The sequence below is a fragment of the Oncorhynchus kisutch genome, linkage group LG8 (genome assembly GCF_002021735.2).
Source record: "Oncorhynchus kisutch isolate 150728-3 linkage group LG8, Okis_V2, whole genome shotgun sequence".
Lineage (NCBI taxonomy): Eukaryota > Metazoa > Chordata > Actinopteri > Salmoniformes > Salmonidae > Oncorhynchus > Oncorhynchus kisutch.
The window spans coordinates 37,881,653-37,897,437 of NC_034181.2; positions in this window are offsets into that span (position 1 = coordinate 37,881,653).

A 15,785-nucleotide genomic window follows, 5' to 3' on the forward strand; every position below is an offset into this window, starting at 1 on the left:
CGTCGGGTTGAGCTACATAACGCAATGTCAAAGCATTGGTCCGGCCTCCAAACAAGGCCTGTCGCGGTTCCAGGGGCTCTGGAGGGTCATAATGGGTAAGGAAGGCCTTAACACTAGGATCTGCCTTTTTGAGGGCTGTCCATTCGTGCTCCCACAAAACCACAACTTTTAACCCGTAAGTAGCCTTTAAAGAATTCAGTTTGTCTTGAAACTCTTGGTACATTTCCCCAAAAGTATTTTGGGTTAGGACACACAAGGCATGGGGGACAAAGCATAATTTACAACCGTGGAAGAAACAACCGTTGTACTCATACACTGTCTCAACCCCGTCAATCTGTGTGTATCCATCTACATGGTAAGGCCCAAAAGCCTTCTCCCCCCGATTCAAAGCATGTTGGATAAAAATATCTTTATCCTGGGCCAAGTACTCCAACCATTGAATGGAACCACTAGAGTAGGCCTTGAATTGGCGTCGGTAGTTGTCTGGCGATGGGATAGCTATAGATTCAGGAGTTAGATAGTGTGTACGATAGGTTTTCATGCACGCTGATGCAATAGTTGTACAGCTCCAGGGGTCAATGCCCGCATCTTTGATTACCTCTTCTCTGAATCTGAGGCATCCTTCACAAAGTATAACAACGTCATTGTCACAGTATGATTCCATCTCTTTATGGAAATCAAAAGTGCCATGTCTTACGGTCTCGTACCATGTCATGAATCTCTCACGCTCTTTGGGAGACATTTGATCACACCCGTACATTTCGGGGGCTGGATAAGATCCTATATAATGTAGATTCTCCTCAGATGTGAAGAAATGAGGGAAATAGCCTTTGACAGAGTTTTCAAAACCCAAGGCCTCTGGCATTTGAGCCAATCTCATGGGTAAGAAGCTTAAGCTGTCAATGTATCTCTGTTTGAAGGTGGGGTCAACAAAGCATAATATTTTACTCCCTTGAGCTATGACACTGGGGGCCACGCCTTGCTGTATCAAAGGGTTCAGAAGCAGATAGGCGTCATAGGCCCTAGCATTGTGAGCTATAAACGTGAAGTTTCTGTACTGGGCTTTTCTAAAATGTTTTAGAAAGAGCCGGGCACAATTGGGTCCCTCGGCCGACCATTTTTCACCCTTGAAAGTCATGGTTGACACAAAAATAGGCAAATGAACCCCTGATTGCTGATTTGTCTCAAAATCATAAAACACATATTTCTCTGTATGTTCATCTTCAGCCAAGGGCTGAATGTAACACTCATGTGTTACTTCTTGAACCGCTTCCGCGTCTCTGCTTTTCAAAGGACCTTTACAGATTGGGCAGTGTATAATTCCACAAACATGAGGTTTAGGGCTATCTATTTTAAGGTTGTAATTGCAATGACATTTTGGACATTTCTTGTTAATGTCACAACTGCTTACAGATTTACATGCCTTGGGATGCCATGTTTCAGTTTTGTGTTTTTCGTAACAGTAGGCCGAACGACATGTGCGGTGACAATCCGCACAGGGGGTCAAGTTTAGCGGCTGCATAGGGCATTGTTTATCCAGACATACTGAACAGTTGTAACGGCACGAGTGCCCCCCCATGCGTGTGTAGCCGGTATGACAGGCTGGACAGACATATGGAGCGCCTAAAAAGGCTGTGATGTTAGTTACGGCATAGTAATGCTCATTTTGCACATAAAAGTACATAGTCTTAGGATGTGGTTCGGGTATATTTTGGAACTTGAGGAGAGCGTCATTAGCCCTACTGTGGTACAAAACCACAATCTTGATGTTCAGAAAGTTTTCAAATTTGACTATGTCTGAGAAAGCCACAGCATCCTGTATACCGAGACCCACCGCAGTTTGTAGCTCTCGAGCTTTTTGTAACGCGGCTTGATCAGTACATCCTGGGCTGAGTAAGTGGGCCAAACCTATGGCAAAACATAGCTTATTACCTGGATTGTGAACGTTTATGAGATAGGCCCTTTTATTGCTTATGATTTCGGACTGCATTAAACTCTCGAGCTTTCGTCTCTGACCCCCGCCCCCTTGTGGTTGTCGTACTAATTGTACTACAAGTTCGAGGGTCCTATCTGCTAGCACGTTTAAATTTGACTGAACAAGGCGTTCTAGCAGTTTAACAAATTGTTCAAGCTCTGCTTCACCATTCTGTAAAATAAGCGATACCTTGCTCTGTAGACTGTCTCCACAAATTTCCAACTGTAAGAGATCCCTAGGTTCGCTATAATCTCTAATCCTAGCTAACAGTTCATTCAAAGTGTCCATAAGCATTACGTAAAACACAGCATATTCCCGAATCTGACCCCCCCATGCGAAATTGAAAAACTGGCGAACCTCAATATTGCTGAATTTATTTCGACGCAAAACATGTACACTTCGATCAAGACCTCCCCCCTCCAGATTTGCTAGGCAATTGTCCAACTGTTCAAAAACATCGTATTGGGTTTCAGACTCTTCGGACATTGGTGTTAAAGGCTGATTTATAGGTGTCTGGGGTGCCGAATTAAACCTAGCGCTCTCGTTCTGTACACTGATCTCAAGACCGCCCCCCTCCAGATTTGCTAGACATTTGTCCAACTGTTCAAAAACATCATATTGACTTTCAGACTCTTCGGACAATGTTGTTAAAGGCTGTCTTAGAGGTGTCTGTGGGGCCGAATTAAACCTAGGGCTCGCGTTAAGCTGGGTAATTAGAGATATGATGGTTTCGGGAATCTGTGTTAACATGTTTTCCTCGGAAGGCCCTGACTCATTCATACGTGTAATAATGTCTATGAGTTCGGAGGGAATCTGTGATAATAGATTTTCATCTATTGTCATTATGTCAATTACCCCCGAATCATTCATATGGTTAACTATATCTTGGAGCTCTGTAGGGATCATGGCTAAGAGGGTTTCAATTGTCTCACTTTGGTCTATAGGGGGCGCCATCTGTCTAATTAAGGATGTGTGTGTGTGTGTGTGTTTACATGTGTGTTTTTTAACGGCGGTATTTGCTTGTTTTAGCCCTAATGTTTTTTAACATACGGGGTAGCTCGCTACGCCAGAATGACACATCCTGATTGTATTGATGCTCGAGTAGAATACACATGCGCCTCTGGAGTAGAGCCTTTCGTGATTTTAAACCCAGGGTAAACGCTTTGAAAAAACGTTCTTGGTCTATTTCAGAATCTGCTGTTTCCCCCACAGAATTGGCCGATTCAAGAAGGTTGGCAGCTTCACAGAACATCAAATCGTCTACCTCAGAAATGTCATTTAAATCTTTGAAATCATCAGGTTTCGCTGTTTTCTTGACTGGTGTCTTTGGAGCCTCCTCGGGGATGCTTGTCTGGGCATCCTCCGATGTTTGTGCGTTGTCTTTATAAGCCGGTGAGGAGTCTGAAATAAAAATAATACATACAAAAATAGGTTATTAACCCTAAAATATGTTAAAAATGCCAAATACATTTCAGATATAAGCCTATATATTAACAATACATTAATTAAATACCTCGGCTTTTTTGACGAGGGCTGTTCTGAAGAAGCTCTGAAACCAGGGGCTGATGTCTTTGTTCAACCTGTATTACAGCATCTGCAGGTTCGGTAGATGGTGAGCCTGAAAAAAAAAAAAAAAAAAAAAACAGCATTAGGCCTTGTTTTAACATATTCCGGCATAAAAAAAATATATAAATATTAAAATAATAATATATATAAATAATAATATATAATTGATTCATACCTTGTCCTTGGAACGACGTCTCGTGAATATCGGCCAAGTAGAATTGTTCGGGTGAAGCGGAACTGTGGATCTGAGCACTAATTATCCTTTGGTGTTTAGAAATATGGGGGACAACGTTGTCCTGGCCAAGGGGAGTTGACCTGCCGTTTAAAGTCTCTGTTCGCTGCTTTTGTGTAAATACATCCTGGGAGTAGGGCAGAATTGTCTCGTAGTCATATGCTTCGCAGAAACCGTTCAGGCTCCATAGGGCCTCGTTTAACCTTCTAGGCTTTAGGTCCTCTGTAAACATATAAAATAACTTTTAATATAAGATGCCCACACTTTTTGTTTTTAAGGTATAAATATTTTTATGTATGGAATTCTTGGAGCTTACTTACGTTTACAATTCAGGGTAGGCGTTTGTTTGTCTGCACTTTGTTCCGGAGCCCCATTGGATGGTTCGAGCTCAGTTATACCTCGGAGTATCTGCGTGAATGCTTCAGAATCTATAAAACATTCGACAATATTAAAGCTATAATCACTTTAGCTAATATTGCCTTGTTATACGGTAAGCATACTGATCCTAATGATTGTTTAATATTTCTATAACATCCCACGCTTTTCAAACAATTCCCCACAACAACCAAATCTAATAAAGATTTATTTCAAGAACTCACCTTGCGATAGATCCATTAGACTGTTTTCCCCGATTATCTTTTTTAACGCTTCAGTCCGATAACGATTCTTGGAGTTTCTGGAGGTGCTGTTTGCATCGGAACTAAAACGCTGCTAACATTGCCCATGGTTTCTAGCGCTTTTGTACCCTACGACCTAGAGAAAAACCCCTGAATGATTTTTACATAGCATTTGGGGTTTGTCGTTTTTTTCGGGCTATACCCCCGCCCATGGTATATTTGACACATTTCAAACACATGGTATTGGGTGTGTCTAAACATTAGGATCCTTTTGGATCTTCTAAAATCTCCGGGGTGCTAGCACCTAGATGCAGGGGGTGGGTTGGTCTCGACATCGCTGGGATGAATGACTTTTTAGCCCACCTAAAAAATAGTTTTATGAAAGGCCTTTAAGATTAGGAGTCGTAAGACACAATATTATTGTTGGGGGGTAGGCATCTGTTTTGCAGGCTAGTGTAAACCTTGGTTTCAAACGACTGCAAGGGTATTTTTTTAACAAACAACCCGCCCCCCTTTTTCTGTTTTTGAAACACACACACACACACACACACACACACACACACACACACACACACACACACACACAGCCACTACAGAAAACTCCCTCACGCACATACGCGCGCACATGGCTTTTTCCGCAAGTTTTTTCTCAGGGACAGACTGCGCTAAGAGTGAACAAACGCGAGAGTTCATAACGTGGTGAGATTCTGATTTTAAAACCATTTATTTCATTCAAAATATTTTGTACATACATTTTATATCCTTACATTCTTAAGGTATTTTACGATGCCTTTCTTACAGATCCTGGGAGCTTATGCAACCAACCGCCATTGTCCGTGTCGAGTTCGCCCTCAAAAGGCAAGGCTCTCTTGCTAGGTCCATCAACACTTGGTAAGTTTTCACTCCAGGGGTAGATCCTCCGTCGGGCCTTTTGGTCTTGACTCTGTCTCAAGGAAAGCCTCGCCCAGCGCTTTAACTGTTCCCCATTTTGGAAGAGAATGTCCAGCTTATTCATAAGTGTTGTGAAAATTGGATAATCCACCCATTTAAAACTAAACACAGGAATAAAAAAGTTTACATGTTTGCGTGCTCTGGAAGCTACAGGAGAATTGACAGACTTTGTAGCATTAGCCTTATCATAAAGGTCACAGGCTAAAATTGTCACTTTGTTGTCAGGGCTATAGTCCATTGAAGCAATTCTTAGAGCCTTGAGATCACTGCGGCCGCAGACCTGTTCTTCCAACGCATATCCTGGCACATTTGTACCACTCAGGACCTGTTCAATTTTACAAAGAGCCAGCCTGATGTTTAGCCATTCTCTCATCCCCAGAGCCGGGGGAAAACTCCCAGGTTTTGCAGGATAAAGGGGTTTGGGTCCACGGTCTGTGAATATCTTTACCGTAGAATCCTCCGGGTGGAATATGTAAGACATGTGGCCCTCACTCGTACCCAAAAATCCTTTAAAACATTCTGGAGCTTCACACAGAACTTCTTCAAGGCTTTGGTCACTGGGTTCATGACAAGCCGAGCATAACATCCCTAAAATTGGCATAGGTGTCATTTTTGTTTAATATTCAGGGGGGTTATCATGTACAGTCTTAAACAGGAATTGTTCAGCGCTTTATAAGGGGCATTAACCACCCCAAACCGTGAGAAACAGTAACAGGTTGACCTGACACATGGTCACTTACTCAACCCCAACAACACCCCTGGGCATGCACCCTTCTACATGACATAGGGTCATAAATCATTACATAGGGTCATAAATCAGGCTTGGGTCATCAATCATTAACGGCCTGTCAAATGGACCCTTACTCAACCCATAGCCCCCACCTAACCAGGCTTGCCTGACCAGAAGACATGCACACGTCATCACTACATAGGGTTCACATAGAGTTCACATAGGTTCACATAGGGTCATCAATCAAAATTTTGACACGTGACATCTACTTTAATCTCTCTTGCCTTGTTAAAAGTTAATTTGTGGAATTTCCTTCCCTGTTTGAGCCAATCAGTTGTGTTGTGACAAGTTTGGGGTGGTATACAGAAGATAGCCCTATTTGGTAAAAGACCAAGTCCATAATATGGCAAGAACCACTGAATTAAGCAAAGAGAAACAACAGTCCATTATTACTTTAAGACATGAATGTCAGTCAATCTGGAACATTTCAAGAACATTGAAAGGATAAGTTCATTAGAGTTAACTGCACCTCAGATTGCAGCCCAAATAAATGCTTCACAGAGTTCAAGTAACATATATATCAACTATTCAGAGGAGACTGAGCGAATCAGGCCTTCACAGTCAAATTGCTACAAAGAAACCACTACTAAAGGACACCAGTAAGAAGAAAAGACTTGCTTCGGCCTAAAAACACGAGCAATGGATATTAGACCGGTGGAAATCTGTCCTTTGGTCTGATGAGTCCACATTTGAGATTTTTTGTTTCAACCGCCGTGTCTTTGTGAGACACAGAGTAGGTGAACGGATGATCTCCTCATGTGTGGTTCCCACCGTGAAGCATGGAGGAGGAGGTGTGATGGTGCTGTGCTGGTGACACTGTCTATGATTTATTTAGAATTCAAGGCACACTTAACCAGCATGGCTACCACAGAATTCTGTAGCGATACGCCACCCCATCTGGTTTGCGCTTAGTGGGACTATCATTTGTTTTTCAAAAGGACAACGAGCCATAACACACCTCCAGGCTGTGTAAGAGTTATTTGACAAAGAAGCAGAGGGATGGAGTGCTGCATCAGATGACCTGGCCTCCACAATCACCCGACCTCAACCCAATTGAGATGGTTTGGGATGAGTTGGACCGCAGTGTGAAGGAAAAGCAGCCAACAAGTGCTCAGCATTTGTGGGAACTCCTTCAAGACTTCAACTCCTTCAAGCTTAACTGGGTGGGGGGTGTTGTTAAACCATGGGGGCTGTTTGAATTTCAAATTTGGGAGGTGTTAAACAATGGAGTGTTAATTAATTTACCTGCAAAAGTTATTACACAGGTGCACTTTGTGCTGGGGACAATAAAAGGCCACTCTAAAATGTGCAGTTTTATGCGACAGATGTCTCAAGTTTTGAGGGAGCGTGCAATAATATTGGCAGACGGAAGACAGGGTGGTGCGGCAGGTGCCGCTTCTCATACAAATGCTGTTATTTTATCTAAAACATCAGGTGTACGCCGACCCCAGCTAAGTAACTCATGCAAAGAGTTAAAGCGCAATTATATGTTTTATCTCCAGTACTTTGCCATGATTGTCAGTTATGTAGCTGCTCTACTGATAATCTCAGTGCGTCCTTGCTGGGATGACACAAATCTACTGCAGGAGAAGATCAACACCAAACACATTGGTTCACCGTTCCACGGGAGCGAACAGCACACAGCATACCATAATGTTCTGAATAATGGCCTCGTCCACTGATTGTCGCTGCTGTGGAAGTGGATGAGTGCTATGGTCCCATGGTTTCTCTCGACTCACCCGGCTCCAGGATAGACTTTGACTCTTCAAACATACCCAAGTCGCTATATGCGATCCCTGACTCTGCTTCTGGTACGCAAGCTGTTTTAATTAGTTCCCCGCATCCAGTGCAGGCGGGAGGGAGTGTTGATTGCACTACCGAACTGCCCCTAATCAAAACAGCTTAACACATAAAATTCGACTTTTTTCTATGTGTCAATCACTCTCGAGTCACCTGGGACCCACAAGCTAAGCCCAAGGGACTACTAGGGGGCGCACTTCAACATTTGTAGTGTCATTCCAAAAAGTGATCAAATTCAACATCTACTCACAGACTCCAACCTTGACTTCCTCTGCCTCTCAGAGACGTGGCTCCATAAAACCTCTCCATATGCTGCTTTGATTGTGATTGGCTACAATGTTTTCAGGAGAGACAGGATTGAAGGAAGAGGGGGAGATGTGATGATTTACATTAAAGAACATATCCGATGTAAACAAATTGAGTGGTCATGAGATAATGAACTAAAATGTATTGGCCTGAATGTTACACTGTCTCCCCAAATGTCTTTTACCCTTATTGGAATGTATAGGCCACCTTCCACCAAAAGTGTGTTTTTTGATCAGTTTAAGGTTTAACCTCTCTACTGTTAGAAAGCCTGATCAACTAAGAATACCTAAGAGTGAATTCAACTATTTTGAAAAGGCTATTAAGGGAATTAACTGGAATGATCTCTTGTCCTATACAGACATGGAAGCTGATAGTCAGGTTATTCTATCCACAATCCAGACTACAATAAATGGTTTCCAAAAGAAAAGAAAATCCAAACCTGGCCAAAAGAGCACTCTTTCTTGGCTAAATGGAGAAATCTGGATATTGATGAAAGAACGAGATTATGCTCTAAAAATAACCCTAAGATCCAAATTAGAGCATGATAGATGCAGGTTTACCATGTTGAGAAATAAGGTGATGAAATAAATTAGACAGGCCAAGGCAAACTTTTTTATTAACATAATTGGTGAAGCAAAATGAAATTCTAAATTGATCTGGGAGAATCTAAAAAAGTTAACAGGGAAAGACCATAGTAACACTGTAAAAAGACTATAAATCATGGTGTATAACAATCTAACACAGGATGCAGTCGAAATAGCAATAGCCTTCAATTCCTACTTTATTGACTCTGTCAGGGTACCGACACAGAACCCCTCCACTCGTTTCATGGGCTCAGTGCTAGTGAATGACGCTCAACCTGTCTTCATCATAAGGGAGGTTTCTGAGTCAAAGGTGATTAGCTCACTAAAGAACTCTAAAGCCAAAGATGTGTTTGGGCTGGACTCTACCTTTCTTAAAAACTACAAAGAGTCACTCATTGGCCCCATTACTAAGGTCACTGTTAGATGAATTTAGTTCTTATGTGTTCATTAACCAATTCAATTAAAACACTCTGTCCATTTCTAAGAATTTGTAAGGTTCTTATTTGCATAAAATGGACAGAGACCAGCCACCAAAATTAGCCAATAGCGTTTATTCTCGAGAGCTCTGGTCATAATACCATGTACATTGGTTTATATACCTCACATTTCATCATAAATGTCCCTCTCAGATACAATGGCAATATAGTTCACAAGCCTTCTCACATTGTTTAACAGGTGGCAGACAATCTACTACAAGCCCAAGGTCTCTCCCCTGGGTAGGGACAGAATGTCCTGTAAGGAACACAGTATTCCAGCCGGTCTGACGATAGCTCCATTTGTTTCTAACAAGGAACAGAAAGTCCTTGTTCTAATTCTTGACTAAAACTACCCACATTATATTCAGTATTATGATTATAATAAGATTTATACATTCATTCAGTAACAGAGTAATATTCTGTTTAGTTAAAGTTCTAAGTTAAATGTATACATCATTTAGTCATTATTCATAAAAATCCCATAACAGTCACCAACACATCTATTGGTCTCGGGGTGTTTCCAAGGGTATGGAAGTCGGTCATAATAACGGCCATTTTTTAAATCAGGCGACCCTGCTGACGTGAGTAACTACAGGCCCATTAGTATGCTACCTGTGGTGTCAAAGGTTGTTGAAAAGTGTGTAGCAGAACAACTGATTGCCCACCTCAACAACAGCCCCTTCACATTACACTCCATGCAGGAGTGTAACACTGTGGAGTGTTACAGAGTGAAACACTCCACAGAAATGACCAACTGCTTCCTTCTGGAAAATGTGAAGTCCAAGATGGACAAAGGCATTGTTGGGGCTGTGTTTCTGGACCTAAGGAAGGCATTTGATACTGTTAACCATGAGATTCTCATCACAAAATTGTCCAAATTCAACTTTTCCCCCGATGCCTTGAGATGGGTGAAATCATACCTTGAAGGCAGAACTCAGTGTGTCAGATTGAGCAATGAACTGTCGCCCACTCTTAGCTATGATGTGGGCGTGCCCCAAGGGTCAATACTGGGGCCCCTCCTGTTCAGCCTGTACATTAATGATCTGCCTTCTGTCTGCACTGGGTCTGAAGTTCAAATGTATGCAGATGATACAATGATATATGTGCATGCAAAGAGCAAACAACAAGCTGCACAAGAACTCACTACTGTAGTGGTCCAGGTTACAAAGTGGCTCAGTGACTCGTGTTTGCATCTCAATGTGAATAAAACTGCATGTTCTTCACAAAGAGGGCAACAGATGCTACTGAGCCAGATGTCATTGTGTCAGGGGAGAAGCTCCAGGTGGTATCTGATTTGAAGTACATTGGCATCATACTTGATTCCAACCTCTCTTTTAAAAAGCATGTGAAAAAGGTAATTCAAATGACCAAATTCAACCTAGCTAATTTCCGATTTATACGAAATTGTTTGACTACAGAGGTAGCAAAACTGTACTTAAAATCTATGATACTCCCCCACTTAACATACTGCTTGACTAGTTGGGCCCAAGCTTGCTGTACAAAATTAAAACCTATTCAGTCTGTCTACAAACAGGCTCTCAAAGTGCTTGATAGGAAAACCAATAGCCATCATCACTGTTACTTCCTCAGAAAGTATGAGCTCCTGAGTTGGGAAAATCTTGTGCAATACACCGACGCAGGTCTTGTATTCAAGATCCTAAATGGCCTGGCTCCCCCTCCACTCAGTATTTTTGTTAAACAGAAAACCCAAACATATGGCAGCAGATCCACAAGGTCTGCCATGACAGGTGACTGTATAGTTCCCTTTTAGGAAAAGCACCTTTAGTAAATCCGCTTTCTCTGTGAGAGTTCCCCATGTCTGGAAATCCATGCCATCAGACACACATAACTGCACCACATATCACACTTTCACAAAATGCATGAAGACATGGCTAAAGGTCAATCAGATTTGTGAACATGGTCCCTAGCTGTGTATTGCTGCTTTCCATGTTGTCTGTTGTCTGTAGCTTGTGAGGTGTGGAAACACTTTGTTGCTTTTATGAATTTTGTCTTGCTGCTTTTTGTCCTGTCTGTATGCTACCTCTTGCTTGTCCTATGTTGCCCTGTCTGTATGATATATCTTGCTTGTCCTATGTTGCTCTGCGTGTGCTCAATACTCATCGATTGTCTATATTGTAATTGTTTTAATAACCTGCCCAGGGACTGCAGTTGAAAATGAGCCGGCTGGCTAAAATCGGCACTTTTACTGAAACGTTGATTAATGTGCACTGTCCCTGTAAAAATAAAATAAACTCAAACTCAATTAGCATCCTGACTGCATGAATGTCCACCAGAGCTGTTGCCAGAGAATTGAATGTTCAATTCTCTACCATAAGCCGCCTCTAATATTGTTTTAGAGAATTTGGCAGGACAGCCAACCGGCCTCACTACCGCAGACCACGGGTAACCATGGCAGCCCAGAACCTCTACATCCAGCATCTTCACCTGCGGGATCGTCTGAGACCAGCCACCCGGATAGCTGATGAAACTGTGGGTTTTGCACAGCCAAAGAATTTCTGCACAAACTGTCAGGGAAGATCACCTGCGTGCTCGCCGTCCTCGCCAGGGTCTTGACCTGACTGTAGTTTGGTGTTGTAACTTACTTCAGTGGGCAAATGCTCACCTTTGATGGCCACTGGCACACTAGAGAAGTGTGCTCTTCATGGAGGAATCATTCTTTCAACTGTACTGAGCAGATGGCGGTTTGCTGATGTCAATGTTGTGAACAGAGTGCCTCATGGTGGTGGTGGGGTATTGGTACGGGCAGGCATAAGCTAAGGACAATGAACACAATTGCATTTCATCGATGGCAATTTGAATGCAATTGTGTCGAGATTCTGAGGCCCATTGTCGTGCCATTCATCCGCCGCCATCACCTCATGTTTCAGCATGATAATGCACAGCCCCATATTGCAAGGATCTGTAGACAAATCCTGGAAGCTGAAAAGGTCCCAGTTCTTCCATGGCCTGAATACTCAGCAGACATGTCACCCATTGAGCATGTTTAAGATGCAAAGGAGATGCGTCGTGATCCACGCCCCTACTTTTTTTTTTAAAGGTATCTGTGTCCTACAGATACATATCTGTATTCCCAGTCATGTGAACTCCATAGATTTGACTGATTTCCTTTCATGAACTGTAACTCAGTAAAGTCTTTGAAATTGTTGCATGTCGCGTTTCTCTTTTTGTTCAGTGTGGCTGGCTAGCCAGCTCATATAATTACCAGAACACATCTGCCAACGTTATTGCGTTTAACTCTAGCCTACTTTTGATTCAACATATAACTAGAAAATGAACGCATCACAAGTTAATCATTTACAAATGATTTACGAGAATGGCAAGCTGATAAGTTTTTAAGTTAACTTTCCTGTTGGAGGAATTTGCTGTTACCCCTACCTCTTTCAGATATACCAAGAAGCAGGCAAAAAGAAGCAGGCGTGGTACATTCGTGGGATCTTGGTCTGTGTATGAAAGGGATTTTACAGTACAAGAGTTAGTCGACTGAATCCGCCAATAGTGTTTTCAGAGTTCAGTATATTCTCATATGTTAGATCAAATCAAATGTCATTTGTCACATACACATGGTTAGCAGGTGTTATTGCGAGTGTAGCGAAATGCTTGTGCTTCTAGTTCCGACCGTGGCTGGTGATACATTTATTACATCCCATGTTTTATTATTAAAGTGGCTAGAGATGAGTCAGTATGTTGGCATCAGCCACTCAATGTTAGTTATGGCTGTTTAACAGTCTGATGGCCTTAATATAGAAGCTGTTTTTCAGTCTCTCGGTCCTCGCTTTGATGCACCTGTACTGACCGCCTTCTGGATGATAGCGGGGTGAACAGGCAGTGGCTCGGGTGGTTGTTGTCCTCACTACCCTCTGGAGAGCCTTACGGTTGTGGGCTGAGCAGCTGCCGTACCTGGCGGTGATACAGCCCGACAGGATGCTCTCGATTGTGCATCTGTAAAAGTTTGAGTATTTTTGGTGACAAGCCGAATTTCTTCAGCCTCCTGAGGTTGAAGAGGCACTGCTGCGGCTCCTCCTTCATCACGCTGTCTGTGTGGGTGGACCAAATCAGTTTGTCCGGGATGTGTACGCCGAGGAACTTAAAACTTTCCACCTTCACCACTACTGTCCCGTCGATGTGGATAGGGTATAAGCATTGGCTAAAACTAGTGTACTATTTAGGGAATAGAGTGCCATTTGAGACGCAAGCATGGTCTTCTCTATATCCCCTTATATCCATATACCAGTCATTTGTTTAATGTTGTATTTGTTTTTCTTATAATTCCCTATTGTAAAGTCTTTGGATCTGAAAAAAATGCTACTAAAAATATGCTGTATTATTTCTGTGATTAGATCCTGGACCTGCTGTGGAGTGACCCCATGCCTCAGAATGGCTGCGTGCCCAGCGAGGTGTGGGGAGGAGGCTGCTCCCAGATGTCACCCGCGTCTTCCTCAACAGACACAACATGCAGCTCATCAGCCGCTCCCATGAGTGCAAGCAGGATGGCCTGCCACAACCGCAGGGTGAGAACAGTCAGGCTGCAGATGTCTAAGGGTTTACATAGGATGGGTAAGACTATGGCCCATATTCAAAAAGTGTCTCAAAGTCAGAGTGTGGATCTTGTATCTCTTCCCACCTGTCAAAATAATCTTCATTCATTATGATCGAAAAGGCAAAACTGATATCAGATCAGCACTACTCTGAGCCGAGCCCAAGAGTTTTTCCTGACCATGTGACCGGATCATGAAAGATTCTAGACCCTCGTTATAAGCTATAACATTGGCTCAGAGTTTGTCCTGGGTCGGTATCCAGAAAGCATCTCAGAGTAGGAGCGCTGATCTAGGATCTGTCCATATAATATTACTCATTATGATCGAAAAGGCAAAACTGATCCAAGATCAACACTCCTACTCTGAGAAACTGTGGATATGGGCCCTGGTCAGGTTACAGTATGTAGCCAGGAAGAACCTCCTGGCCTTGGTAATGGGGTATTTTTAAAGCTAAATCTCTTTGGCCCACACTACGGTATTATCTCACTTGGTAGACGGGAGGAGTTGCAGAGTTAAGAGTTGTAAAGCTTATCACTTACCTGAGTCAACTTAAATGTGTCTGCTTTGGAAGTGCAGTACGAGAGGTTTCTGGTACATGTGCAACAAACTAAAACACTGCTTTACACTGTATGGTAATTATGTATTGTTTACTTCTGAACAACATGTCCTCACCCCGTTCTCTGCCTCCAACTAGTGTGAAGTGGGCAGCAACAGGGGGGCCTACACGAAACTGGGACTAGGCCTTGTGCCTTACTTGATTCAGTATCAGGCTAGCAGTATGACTTCGAGAACTCAACCTGAGGAAAAAGTAAGATGCAACAGACAATGGAAAACTACATTATCTAATAGTTTCCCTGAGAATGTTGCGCTGTGATATTTCACATCCAAGACTGTAATTATATGGAGATTGATATGGCACTACACAAGAGAACGCTTTGGTCTCTTTGTATTAAGGATTAGACAATAACTTGTACACAACTACGCATGCATACATGTTAACAAGATTGTTCACACAAAGTATTTCGATTATTCAATTGACAAGGAAAAAGTTTGATCTGCTCTCCCTGTCTGGCTTACAGTGTGCGGAAGGTGGGAACATTCAGCCCTCAATGTCCTGCTGGAACAGTTGTTTTCACACAAGTCGGACCTCGTCAGTGCCTTTCAAGAGTTTGACAAATACAAAACAGGTGTCATAACCTCAGTATAGCCATGATCAAATATTATTCCAATGGATTAAGAGTTTGTGGGTTAATCCAACCAACACCGGTTTGTGCTCATATTTCATAAGAAATAAACAGACTAAAACATTAAGCAATTCCCTCCTCCCAACACAGGGCAGGTGTCTCTGAATGACTCTGCCACGGCGGTAGAAAATGTGCCTGTCCTGGAGGATGCTGCTCTCCGGTCTGGTCAGCTGAGACCACGGGGGGCATGTTGGACTACCAGGAGTAGTTCTGGGAACTCTCCATAAAAAGCCAAATATGAATGTAATGGCATGTTAAATCTATCATGTAACTTGCATATTGACCCCACTGAGTAAAGATGGCGCCGGAGTGGATGGCTGCCATCTTATCGGCTCTTTACCAACCATGCAATTTTGTTCGTTTTTTCGCGTCGTTCGTTGTTTTGTACTGCACCCATCTCTGACCGAAAAGAGTTTATGGACATTAGAATTGCGATTACTCACCTCACATTAGACTAAGAGTTTTTCTTCAATGAGTCGGACGGGAGGGATATACTACAGACACCGACCAGGCCCAGATCCCAGTCATTCGCTGGAGAAGGAAAAGATCAGGGTGCCTTGTGAGGATCAGGCGACGAGTGGCTAATCTGCCTTTGCCTTCCATCCTGCTAGCTAACGTTCAATCGCTGGAAATAAATGGGACGAACTGAAAGCATGTATATCCTACCAATGGGACATAAAAAAATGTA